The sequence below is a fragment of the Manis javanica genome, chromosome 2, assembly GCF_040802235.1.
Source record: "Manis javanica isolate MJ-LG chromosome 2, MJ_LKY, whole genome shotgun sequence".
NCBI classification, from domain to species: domain Eukaryota; kingdom Metazoa; phylum Chordata; class Mammalia; order Pholidota; family Manidae; genus Manis; species Manis javanica.
The window spans coordinates 87,298,043-87,311,658 of record NC_133157.1 but is presented as its reverse complement, the minus strand read 5'-3'; the positions used below and the strand labels follow the sequence as shown (position 1 = coordinate 87,311,658).

At 47.4% G+C, this 13,616-nt stretch overlaps 1 protein-coding gene and 1 long non-coding RNA gene across 2 annotated transcripts in view; one reads left to right on the top strand and one right to left on the bottom strand.

Moving 5' to 3' along the window:
* LOC140847731 (endogenous retrovirus group FC1 Env polyprotein-like) overlaps positions 1-13,616 on the top strand; it is a 491,917-nt gene that overhangs the window by 78,562 nt on the left and 399,739 nt on the right. The window lies entirely within an intron of this gene.
* LOC140847729 (uncharacterized) lies at positions 26-6,429 on the bottom strand. The gene is made up of 3 exons (XR_012127837.1): positions 5,113-6,429; positions 3,838-3,911; positions 26-619 (listed from the first exon to the last, which is right to left on the bottom strand). It is a non-coding gene; the product is annotated as an uncharacterized lncRNA (long non-coding RNA).

The window sequence follows — 13,616 nt, the reverse complement described above, 5'->3', positions numbered from 1 at the left end:
AAAAGGAGCGACACATAGCAGCAATTCACCGGAGAGTTCCGCTTTATTAGGGAAAGGTGCTGGGTTATATAGGAAGGGGCATGAATTGATTGAGGTGTCACTTCTACGGGGCTGGTGGCTGTTGGCTAGGTGCTGGGATTGGGAGGGGGGCGAGAGGTGATTGGGCTTCAGGTGGCGCGGGCGGGAACTGAGGACCCCCGAAGAGAAGCCGGAAGTTTGCCATCTTACTGGTGGGGACCCTTCATTCCCCCCTTTCTCCTCTGTGGGTTTGTGGACGTTGTTTTCTCTCTGGCTGCTTCCTGCTGAACAGGGGCCGAGAAGGGAGTGAGGGCTTGAGGATTGGGAGGAAAGGGTTGATAGGACTCCCCGCAGTAGGACGAGTAGATGTGGACTTCTTCAGGTTTGGAAATCAATGAAGGTTCCCTGTAACTATAGGTTGAGGACCTGTTGATTCCAATGGTGCCAAGAGGATATGGGTGTCAGGAGCCAGGCGTCTGCGGCCATTGTTTCCAGGAACAGTTTCCAGTGAAGAGAGGGGTCTATCTCAGCATGTGGTGAGGAGGTCACGTGAGGATGAGGGATCTTCTGTGGCCAGAAGCTGGTAGTTCCTGAGTAAAAGCTGGTTGAAAGCTTGATTAGAGATTTTTCTGACTTGGGATTTGATGAACTTTATTATACAGGGTAAGAAGAGACAGGCAAGAAGAATGACTATTATGGGGCCTGCAATGGGCCAGAGCTAGGTGAGGAGGGGGTTTGTTAGTATTGAAGAGAATGGGTTGGAATTGGAAGCAGAGTGGAGGCTGTAGGCAAGGTCGGTGAGTTTGGTAATGTTAGTTTCTACAATGCCGGAATAGCAGCACTCTTCCCAGAGGAAGACGCAGGTGCCGCCCTTCTCGGCTGTAAGCAGATCTAGGGCCTGCCGGTTTTGAAGGGTGACTTTAGCTAGCGAAGTGACCTGTCTTTGGAGAGAGGCTAGAGAATCGGCAGTGGATGTCAGGGCTCCCTCAAGTTTGGCGTTGAGATCTCCAACTGCCTATAGAGAGTGACCCAAGGCTTCTCCCGAAAACCCTGCCCCAATGGCTGAGGTGATCAAAGAGCTACTGACCATGATGGGAAGGAAAGCAGCTCTTTTTGTGCATGAGGGCAAGGGAGGTTGGAGCTCAAGGAATTCTGCCATGCTGTAAAGTGTTAACTGTGGGATTAGGGTGACTAGAATGCAGGGTGTATCGCAGTTGAGAGGCAGTGAGTTGAAAAGACTGCCATTACACCAAAAGAAGTGTCCCGGTTGTGTAAAAGTCTTAGAGCTGGAGGTAGGGGTGTAGATAGAGAGGCAGTGAAGTGCGCTGGAGGGGGGTGGAGTTGGGCCTACACAGTGGTGGATGGTGAGATTATCTGCGTATTCTGGTTCCCATAGGGGTATGTCTGCCAGGGGGCAGAGGGGTTGTCTTTCTGCATGGAAGGAGTAGTTGGAAATATTAAGGGGCACGGCAGCCAGCAGTGGGCGCTGTAGTGATGCGCACAAGAAATAATTGGCTGTGTTAAGGGTGTGGCTGAGAAAGATGGTGGTGTCCTGAATGAGCTGTAATGAAGAGTAGGAGAAATGGGAAGAGGGGCGGGGATAAGAAGATGAAGAGGCGCCATCAAGAGTTTGGATAATGACTTTTTCGGAGTGTCTGATATCTGATGCAACTTGAGAGATCTGGGAATGAGAGGGAACATACCTTTGAGAGATATGAAGGGTACCGTGGGGGTCAAGGACCCCCCCCATAGTAAACTGAGGCTGTGACTCTGGCAGCTCATCGAGAGCCCCAGGGATCTGGGATTGATAAGGAGAATGGGCCATTGGGATATTTCATGAAACGGTTGGAGGAGTAATACTGTGGGTACTGGAAGTTACTCATGTAGTGAATTGCACAAGACCAGTAGGGACATCCCTTGTAGGTGTCTTGCCATCGCCTGCAATAGGCTTGTTTTTGGTCATAGAGGAAGCAGAGGTAGGGAGAATAAGGGTAGCTGCTAGTGAACACTTTGGTGGAGGGAGGAAAGTGGAGGTATAAAGGCTCAGAGCAGCTTTTCAGAGGGCAGTCTGGTGTGGCAATGAGGGCAGTAACTTTTGTTTGATGCTGTGTGTAAGTCTGTCTGACTTTGAATCACCATACAAAGGAGGCTGGGGTGGCGGGGAAGACAATAAGAATGAGGAAAAAAGCAAGAGAGCAGTAAAGGAGGAAAAAGTTATGATTCGGGTATGGATGGCAAAGGGGGTGAACGGGATTTTGGAGGAAAGAGGACAGTAAGGTCAGGAGTCTGGAGGGAGGGAGAGTCTGTAAACTTTTGTAGGTTAAGAGATCTTTTAGGTGATGTGGGGACAGAATGGTAAGGGGTGCCCTGAATGTCAGTTTATGAGCTGCCTTCTGCAAGAGCTGTCTAGCGGCTAATGCTCGTAGGCAGGGGGCCCATCTCTGAACTGTGGGGTCTAATTGCTTGGAGAGATAAGTTACTGGGGCAAAGGATGGGCCATAATATTGGCTTAGGACTCCTAGAGCTTGACTGGACTTCTCATGAATGTATAATGAGAAGGGCTTCGACAAATCAGGAAGATGGAGAGCTGGGGCTTCTACAAGGGCTTGACGGAGCTTAATGAGGGAGTGTCGGGGTGAGGAGGATAATGGTTTCTTAGGGGGGGGGCTCTTGCTGAGGTCGTATAGGGGTCTTGCCAACAGGGAGCAGGGAGAAGTTAGGGATCTACGTTCTAAAATATCTAGCCAGGCTTAGAAAGGGCCTAGAAAGGAAAGGATTTCTGTCTTGGTTTTGGGAATGGGCAGGTCAGAGAGGAGCCATTTTCTGTCTAAGGTAATGGACTTTCTTTGTTGAGATAGAAGGAATCTGAGGTAAGTGACAGAAGGGGAAGAGATTTGAGCTTTGACGGGGGATACTCGGTAACTTCTGGAAGCTAGAAGGTTAAGTAGGGAGGCAGTGTCAAGTTGAGACTGTTCCCACGAGAGACTGCAGAGTAGAAGATTGTCTATGTATTATAATAAGGTGGACTTGGAGTGATCATGATGAAACTGTTTGAGGTCCTGAGCTAGGACCTGTCTAAAAATATGGGGACTATCTCGGAAGCTTTGTGGCAAAACTGTCCAAGTGAGTTGTTCAGAATGTCTTGTGTATGGGTCCGTCCAGGTGAAGATGAAAAAATCTTGGGAGCAGGGGTCTAGAGGGATAGAAAAATGGGTCCTTGAGATCTAGGACTGAGAAGTGGGATGCTGAGGCAGGGATCTGCGATAAAAGGCTGTATGGATTTGGAACTAAGGGATGGATAGGGACAACGGCTATGTTGATGAGGCGAAGGTCTTGGACAAGGCGGAAAGATCCATTGGTTTTTTTAACAGCTAATATGGGGGTATTAAATGGGGAGTGAGTGGGTCTGCTTGAATGATGGGTTGGAGGCCTATGAGGGCTGAAGTGGTTAGGGGGTATTGGGCCTGACAGATATACTGAGAGGGGTCACGTAATTTGATAGAGGCAGGGGGACATAGGGCCACGGAGGGGCTTGTAATGTCCCAAACTTTGGGATTTACAGGGTGTATGAGGGCGGAACCGGAGCTTTCATTGGGTAGAGGGGGGTCATCGGCTATGAGGGCCATCAGAAAGGGAGTACTGGGGGCTGTGGGAGTGGATATAGTTATGGAAACGTGGAGGAGGGAAAGGTTGTCTCGTCCTAGTAAAGGGATGTGACACTGGGGCATAACTAGGAAGGAGTGGGAGAAAGGTATGGGACTGTCTAGGATTGTGCATAAAAGGGGGGGGGTTTAATGGGAAAATCTGTTTACCTCTTACCTCAACTATAGGTGTAATGGCTGGCGTGGTAGGGCCCCGGTATTCTCACAAGACTGAGAAGGTGGTTCCTGTATCTAGGAGGAAGGAGATGGGGCGACCATCTACTGTTAAAGTAACCCTGGGCTCCTGTTTGGTGATGGAAATGGTCGGGCGAGAAGCCCCCGGGCCCCATCAATCTTCTTCTGCCAGCCCCACTACGGCGGGCTTAGGATGGGGGTTGTTCGTCCAGCCTCCCCTTCAGGTGGTTGGGCAGTCAGACCCCCAGTGGCCCTTTTTGTGGCATCTGGGGCATGGGGTGGTATGAGATCTGGGGGAGGGGCACGCCCTTGACCAATGTCCCTCTTTTCCGCACTTGAAACAAGCTCTTGGGGGGGTGCTTGTCTGTAGAGGGGTGCCCAGGTTGTGGTTTTATCAGCTGGGCCAACATCTGGAAATTGGCCTGATCAGCCTTTTGTTTACAGCGGTCTTTCTCCTCTTCCCGGTTATGGAAGACTTTAAAGGCCACTGTTAGGATCTCAGTCTGTGGGGTAGCGGGGCCCTGTTCTAACTTTTTGAGTTTAGCTTTAATGGCAGGGTAGCTTTGAGCTAGGAAGTATGTCATAAGGACATGTCTTCCTTCAGGTGTTTCTGGGTCCAGGCTGGTATACTGTAATAGGGCTTGAGTGAGTCTGTCTAAGAACTCAGAGGGAATTTCATCTCTCTTTTGAATTATGTCTTGGAGCTTTTGAAAATTGACTACTTTACAAACTGCCTTTTTTAGACCTGCTATTAAGCAGGAGGCAAAAACATCTCGCGAGCGGAGACCTACGGCGGTGTTATAATTCTAGTTTGGGTCTTGTTCGGGTACAGCAGTGGGGCTAGGGGGATAGGTGGGGTCAGTCCTGTGGGTTTTGGTAGCGTGCGTTTGGGCGAAGTCCCAAACTCGTCTACGCTCTTCAGGGAGGAGAGTATTGGCCAGGTGCATGAAAATGTCATGATGCGTGAGGCTGTAAGACTGGAGGGTCCATTGAAACTCCCTGATGTATGTCATGGGATCAGTGGAAAAGGAACTTAGGCGTTTCTCTAGTTGGGCTAAATCTCTTAAATGCATTTGGATCCTGCTACCTCCAGGAGGGGGGCGTAATTTTGGCAGGCTCTTGGGACCAGGTCTGAGGGGGACTGAAGGGTTCTGGCTCAGTCTGTGGGGGAGTGACGCGGTCTAGCCGTGCCTAGTGAGCAGGTCTTGAAGTGCAGAAGGGGGGCAAAGAAAATAAAGAAAGATAGAATCAGACTCACGTGTTGCCAGCCTGCAGCCCAGCTGCTTGCCTCTGCTGCTCTAGTTGGGCTTGAATTCATGACTCTGAGGTTAAGAGTCTCATGCTCTACTAATTGAGCTACAGCAGGGCTGCAGTTAATTGCTTATGGAATGTGTTGTTTTCTATTCTTGCCACATCGGCAAGTGGAGGAAGGGCATAGCTAGAAGCAGGGGCGGTGTTTGTACACATCTTTAAGGTCTCCCTATTTTCAGAGTGAGGAGTCTTGGCAAGATATGTTTTTGTGGACAGATAACTTCTAAGGACTGCACATGTTTTTGTGGACAGATAACTTCTAAGGACTGCACCGGTTTTTGTTTAGCTTGTGCTTTCCCATGCTGCGTTCAGGCATGGGGGGAGGTGCTTTCCCATTCTCTCTACAAACATGTGAGAAGACAAAGGTGGTCCCTAACAGGGGAGAAACAGGTGATGAGGGCAAAGACGGAGGAGGCCCTTGGGACCTAGTTAAAGGGGGGGCTGAAAGGCTCAGGCTTAATATCTGTGGGGGACGAAGGCAGAGGAGGTGAGATGGGGGAGGAGATGGTGGGGGAGGAAGGGAGAAGGGCTGTTGTAGGAGAAGAAGGGGAAGGGAGTGAAGGGAGGCTTCTGCGGGGGCGGCGGCTTGCAGGCTAGGAGAACTTGGGAGGGGGTGGGGGCAGGAGGAGGCGGAAAGCTTCGATACAGGGAATCTCCTTCCATTTTTTCAGGCGCTGGCAGTAGTTAAAGAGATCGCCGCGAGTGATGTTAGGATCAAGAGTTCCCCCTGCGGGCCATTGGCTGTTATTGTCTAGGGGGTATGTCGGCCAATCTTGGGAGCAAGATTTATGGAGACGTTTTGGTTTTATATCAGGTGTCAGGGAGAGGGTAGCCAGATGCTTAAGCACGCATTCAAGAGGTGAACTTTCAGGGAGGGATGAGGAGGCTCCTATGGCTAAAGGACAGAGAAGGAGACAAACAGGGGAAGACGAACAGAGATCCTCGGACTGGAAGCCGACCACAAGGAGACAAAGGGTGTCCCCTATGATCCTTGGTGGTCTGCGGAAACTCCTATATGAGTCGGAATTTCTTAGGAAGTGTGTGTCGTCACCCAGACTTCCCTAAGAAGGCAGAGTGCCGGAGTCACGAGGTACCTAGCGGTAGGCATTTTCGGCGGACGGAGCAGAAGGAGGAGGGGGGAAAAGGGAGCGTTCTCATCCACAAAGGAGTCACCTCGTTTATGGCTGTTGGAGGGGGGTGCCTGAGAGTCAGCCGCAGCCGTGAAGGCCTGAGGCAGGGATTTATGGCTGTTGGAGGAGGGGCCTGAGGGTCCGCTGCAGCCGTGAAGGCCTGAGGCGGGGAGAGTTCCCTCCTCATCCCCAAGCGTCAGGGCCTTGCCGGACGATCACGGTCAATGGCACTGCGATAGCTTGGGGAAGAGTGGCCCACTCCGGGGGGAAAACTTACCTAAAGGCCAGAGAGGAGTGGTGAGTGTGATGAGCCAGCGCCGGAAAAAGAGGACGAGGGCAAGCTGCTGCTGGTGTCGGGGGGAAGACGGGCCCCAGTTGGGGTGTCCCGTCTCCCGGGTATCGGCACCAATGAAAGGAAAGGAGCGACACATAGCAGCAATTCACTGGAGAGTTCCGCTTTATTAGGGAAAGGTGCTGGGTTATATAGGAAGGGGCATGAATTGATTGAGGTGTCACTTCTACGAGGCTGGTGGCTGTTGGCTAGGTGCTGGGATTGGGAGGGGGGCGAGAGGTGATTGGGCTTCAGGTGGCGCCGTAGGGAACTGAGGACCCCGTAGAGAAGCCGGAAGTTTGCCATCTTACGGGTGGGGACCCTTCAGTGTGTACATTTTAAAAAATTATAAACATTTCCAATTTTCTGGTCAAAAAATTTCATTGATTTACCAGCAAACTCCCATGTCTCCACACTCTCACCAACTCTAAATATCATCAATCCTTTTATCTTTGCAAAGCTGGAAGGTTAAACATAAAAAGATGTTTTAATTTGTATCTTTGATTATGGGAGGGTGACCATCTTCTGTTATTCTGTCTCCTTGTGCTCACCCTCAGAACCAGGCACGCCATAGGTGGGATCTATGGAGGGAGCAGGGCTTCCACTCTTGATTCCTTGACTCAAAATGTTTTCATTGCTTTAGAGAAGCAAGTAATGAGATATCAATGTCATCTAAGACAGAAGTTGCAAATCAAACCACTCTGGAGGGACTCACTGGAAGGTACAAATAAACGTTGAAGGGGAATCAGCAGAGAGTAAATGGAGAATGCTGACCTCATCTAAAGTAATTCAGTTTAAAAAGTGTTCATGGTTATGCATACTGATTATTGCCTGTCAGTTAGTCAGGTCTGGCCACCAATTTGCAACCCCTGATCTAAAATGATAGTCTGATTGTCCAAAGAAATATTAAGTACTAGATTTTGGCTTCTGTAGAAAAAAAATCCCTTAGGTTCCACATTCTAATACTTACTTAAAAAATTTTTGTTTTAAATTTTAAATTGTTTTTGTCTTAATTTTTGGTTAAAAATTAAGATAAAAATTAATTTTTAGAAAACATGTAAAGTACCTTTTTTTTTTAACCTCAGCTACACCTAAAAAGGAAGATCAGGAAAGTAATCATGAATTTGCCAGGTCACAAGCATTAGGAATTTGCTTCTTTATTTTAGCATTTATCTATGTTTACATAGACACATTCTGAGTAAATGAATTTTTAAAAAAATTTTTATTAAGGTATTTTTGATATACACTCTTATGAAGGTTTCACATGAAAAAACAATGTGGTTACTACATTTCTGAGTAAATGAATTCTTAAAAACTTTATTAAGTTAAAGCACATGAAGTTGCCATTTTGAAGGTCAAAAATAGTTGAATGTCAGCAATCAATACATCAAAAACTTTTCTGTAAACTTGTCTATTCCGCAGTCAGTTTGTTTTAAAAGGTCCAGACCTATCCACAGGAGGGTGGGAACAATACCACTGAAGTATTAATGCTCATGTGAGTTAATTTGTTTGTATCAGCTGATTCAGACTTCTTGCTCCAACTTTTTATTTGATTGCCAAATCATGAAGGAGCCAAGTCTTGGTAGCGACCTGAGCCAAAGAAAACAGGTGCATCCCTTACATTAAGAGCCTTCCTAGAGGTGATGGGATCCTGACCTGAGTATCTACCACCTTTTGAATAAGCCCACCAGCCATCTCAGAGAGACTAGGTTTCATCTTACCTAGGTTACAGGCATTCTCCAGAGGACATGTCAGGGGCACACAAGCTCACCTTTCCCCTGACCCCACCCCTCAAAAACCCCGCTGGAAACCCTGGCCATAAAAAGCCTCTTGACCTGTTAGAGGCCCCATTTTTTCCTATGTTCTGATGGCCAGGACAGAGGGGTTCCTCTCAGGCTTAGTGATAAACCTGCTTGGACTGTTGAGTTCGCATCCCCTTTTTTTTTCTTTCAATAGGGTCGATGTTTCTTGAAAGTTCTACTCTCTTCAGAGACGCCCTTTTGAATCTGACTGGAAATAGTGATGAGGCACTGGCAGGCAAAATGCTCTGTGATGCTCTGAGGTATGAAATACTACCTGTTGGGTGAAGCAACATTATGTAACTGTTGTTCCCAGCCTCTTCCGCCAAATGATTCATCAGTTTCATGGGGTCATATGTCAACATCATTATCCATGTCATCACCAATTAGCTTTTGTAGAGCACACAGGGATAATACTGCACGTGGTAGTTGACAGAATACAAGGAAGACAAAGAGTCCAATTTACAAAGTAAACTGTTGGAACTGTGCATTTGAATATGAAACACAGAACAAACATACCTGTAAGTTTTAGTGTACCTGGGTCATACATGGTAGAATAAACTCACTGAAACTCACCATTGAGTTTCCTAAAGATCTGTGTTTCCAAAGGGGATGGAGCAGAGTGTGTGTCCACATGAAAGATGCTGAGAAAGGCCCTCTGTCTCTCAGAATGAGACTAAAGCTTTGGGAGACTTTTGTTAACCACTGAGTCAAAATCTCCAGAATCCTTTTACAATGCCCCTGACCAGTGAATATCAAATCTCTAAAGATTTGGGGAATTTGAAAATTCCAAGGAAGAGTCAGTAGTTAAGAGATGAGGATTTTGGAGAGTTCCATAATGAAATTCTGGAACAAACAAACAAAAAAACACACTTAAAATTATCATAGGAGGACTTTTATGCAAATATTTTCCATTTAATAGCTTGAAACAGAGATGTTAGGTGGGCATTGGGGCTGAACCAAAACACTTGTTTCACCCTTCTGATTTCAAATCATTCCTTGCTGCTGTACATTCTCTTCAGTTCCATCTTGTATTAAGCAAAGGAAGAATACAAAGAAAAACTGAGCAGCAAAATCCACTTGTGCTTGTCTGAGAAGCACTCTACTAAGCTCTCTACTAGACTAAAGAGCATAACTCCAGATTAGGTGTGTGCTTTGGTGCGCAGTCAACCCACCGATTGGAAAGCAAAACGTTTTTTCCCCCAGGTCCCAGGTGCTTGATGATTAGGTACTGAGGCTGGTACAGGACAGCCCACTTACCTGGGGTGAGGCTGAAGCGATGCTATGTTGATGGAACCCCATAGAACCTGACCTCAAGATCTCCCAGGGCAGCCAGGCACACATCTGTTTCAGTGCAGTAGATCAAGGCTGCCCTTCTCCCAGTACAGGACAGTGAGGGACGGTGGGTCCTCCCCAGCACTGTGACATGACAGTACAGCCCAGGAAAGGGGAGTTCTGGGGGTGGCTGGCATTGAGGCACCGTCTAGGGCTGAGTAGGGCTGGAGTGATGTCTGTCCCAGGAGGTTTCCTTCACCCTTTGCTCCTCAAGTCCCACAGACGGCCCAGCACCCCTTGCCTCCAAGGATGTGGAAATGGCCGCTGTGGAGAACGCCCACCCTGTGGAGGTTTTTTGTGTTTAAGGTGGTAACGAGGCAGAATGGGATAAAAGCAACAGCCCCTCTTCCATCCCTTGCTATGTCCTAGGGCACAGGACTGAAAGGAGGCTTGGCTGCAGGTCAGAGCAAACCCAGGCTTTGGTCTTGCAGGGGCTCTGGTCCCAGGTCTGGGTGCACAGGCTCGGGAACAATAAGCAGGGCAGGGCTGTGACTGTGAGCATGGGAAACCACCCCCTGAGGTGGGTGCCAAGAGGCAGGGGTGGAAGCAGATGCTCTGTCCTGCCCTTTCCCTTCTAAGTCCCCTCAGTCCCACAAAGGCACCATGAGAAATGACCAGCATGTGGTCCTCCACAGCAAGCTGGGAGGGGGAAGGGAGGGGCACCTCCAGCGAGGGCAGGAGAGAGAAAGCATGGCAACACCTATGGCCCTCGGTTGTTCCAAGTGAGCCATTTGGTAAAAAAGACACTCAAGAAGCTTTAGAAAAAATAAAATCACCTTCCATATTATTCACTGACTTTTTTAAAATGTGCTTCTATATATTTATAATGAAAAGATGAATGACCCAATAGAAAATGGGCAAAGGACACAATCTATTTTAGAAGAAATACAAATAACCAATATGAAATTATAACAAAATACACCAGTTATCAAAGAGGTGAATCTCAGAAGCATTTGTGCTAAGTGAAAGAAGCCAGACACAAGAGACTGTGTGAGTCCCTGTGTATGAAATCCTAATAAAGGCAAAGCTGTAGTGACAGAGAGCAGCGCAGTGATTGCCAGGGGCTGGGCCTGGGGCAGGGAGGCATGACAAAGGGGCTGGAGGGGACTCCTGTGGGTGATGGAAATGTTCTCACTCAGGATTGTGGTGGTGCTGGTTACACGACCAGACGCATTTGTCAAAACTCATGGACCTGCACACTTACATTTGGTGAATTTCATTGGATGTAAATGATACCCCCATAAAGCTGACAGTAAAAAAGACTTTAAAGCCTAATTGTGATGCATGGAAACTCGTAATTCTAGACATTTTGTCCTTAGAAACCATCTGGACCAACTCCTTCCTTTTATATTGTGTAAATGAGAAACCAGAGGCTCAGAATGAAATCACTTGTCCAAAAGGAAACAGCCTGTTAGTGGCCGAGCCTCACCCTAGCACCCAATCTTCACTGTTCCTTTCCGTCCTGCCCCCCTTCCCAGCCAGGAGGGCAGTAAACATACAAAATCATCACATGAGTCACAGGCACCAAAACTCCTTTGCAGATACTCAGTACTTTCAGTTGTTAACACATACCCATGTGTAAGGCCAGAGAGGCAGACACAGCATGAGATAGGTACTAAGAGACTTATGGCCAGGAATTAGTTGATGTCACTGTGGGGATGGGTTCTGCACCCATTCTGTGAAAGTGAACATGTTCCCCCCTGAGAAACAACTCCAAGGCAGTGACAGCGTTTTGGTTAAATCTTCAAAGGTTGCACCATTCTACCACTACCTGTCCTCACTAATCAGAATATCGGCTCTGTTTTCACTGTTAAGAGGAGGGACCTATAAAAGTTAACAATGAGGTCACCACAGGGATTCACTGTGCTGGCAGCCTCAGAGCTGAGTCAAGGGTGCAGTGAGATGCGCTGTTGATTGAGACCAGCCAGCAGGTCCCAAGAGGCAGAGCTAGTGCAGAGACAGGGGGCAGCAGAAGGGCCCTGTGGTCAGGGCAGAAACAGCTGAATTAACCAAGCACATTTGCCCCTTGATGAAGAGCATAGGTAGCCTTGGTTGGAAAGCCTTTATTTAATGTCATTCAGGACTTCTCTTTTTCCTGATGAAATCTGGAGAAGAGCTGGCTGCTATACTTTCTGAAACTTCCTCTATAAGGAGGAAAGGATGTCCATACAGAAACCTCACCACTTGGAACCTGTAAGATGAGAAGCTGCCAAGATTGTTAGGTTGGAAGAAAGGAGGCACAAGTCTGTACATCATGCACATGGATTCGCGCTCCAGTGGTGTAAGCTCCCCAGCTCAGGGGATGCACCAGTGTTTGTGCATCATTGATTCCTCGGCACAGGGTCTGATATAAAAGGGACTCAGTAAGGACTCATAGAATGAATGAATGACAAAATACCACGTCCTGAATCTCGCCATTGTGCTGTCAATATCCCAAGCCCCCTTGCCCCTCCCACTCCAACACCTTATACAGACTCCCCCAGGAGGAATAGAGTGGATACCACTTGCAAAGGGAGCACTGGAGCCAACCCTTAGGCCCCCAGATCTGGCTGAGGGGCCGGGGGTAATGGTCAGGCCAGTCACTCGTGTCACTCTGGACTCCAGCCGGGCATCCATCTCAGTGTCATGAGAATGAGACCTAAAACCCTCAAGACCCTCATCTCACACTTATCACGTTTCCTCAAATGGAATCAGAAGCATATTTTACAATTTTAACGTCCTTCCTAGAGTATTTCAAATCCACCATAGGTCCAAGTTAATCCCTAGAGGCAGTAGCTTCCTAGGAAAATGAGGTGAAAAATAGAAGAAATCTGTGGAGGACCGTCCTGAATGGGAAAGATGCCAGCTCCATGGTTTTATGGTGATTGAGGGATCAAGTTACAAACTTCTCTAATGCCTCACAGTACGATTCTAGGTGAATGGTAGCAGCAATCAATATGATCTATTCACAGTATCTCAATGGCCTCAGGAGTCACAGCAAAGTTAGTGTGCTGTTGGGTTGAATGTCATTTCTCAAGGATATGTCAACTTTCATTGGAAAACTTACGTACATGGCTTCTTTTTTTTAAAATTTTTATTAAGGTATTATTCATAATAGACTCTTGTGAAGGTTTCACATGAAAAAACAATGTGGTTACTGCATATTCTCAAGTCCCCAACCCATACCCCAATGCAGTCACTGTCCATCAGTGTAGTAAGATGCCACAGATTCACTATTTGCCTTCTCTGTGCTACACTGTTCTCCCCGTGATCCCCCACACCATGTGTACTAAACATAATACCCCTCAATCTCCTTCTCTCTCCCTCCCCAGCCGCCCTCCCACATGCCTCCCCTTTGGTAACCACTAGTTCCTCCTTGGAGTCTCTGAGTCTGCTGCTATTTTTTTCCTTCATTTTTGCTTTGTTGTTATACTCCACAAATGAGGGAAATCATTTGGCACTTGTCTTTCTCTGCTTGGCTTATTTCACTGAGTATGATGTCCTCCAGCTCTATCCATGTTGTTGCAAATGGTAGGATTTGTTTCTTTCTTATGGCTAAATAGTATTTCATTGTGTATATGTACCACTTTTTCTTTATCCACTCATCTATTGATGGACACTTAGGTTGCTTCCACATCTTGGCTATTGTAAAAAGTGCTGCAATAAACATAGGGGTGCATATGTCTTTTTAACTCTGAGAAGTTGTATTCTTTGGGTAAATTCCAAAGAATGGGATTCCTTGGTCAAATGATATTTCTATTTTTAGTTTTTTAAGGAACCTCCATATTGCTTTCCACAATGGTTGAACTAGCTTACATTCCCACCAGCAGTGTAGGAGCGTTCCCCTTTCTCCGCATCCTCACCAGCATTTGTTGTT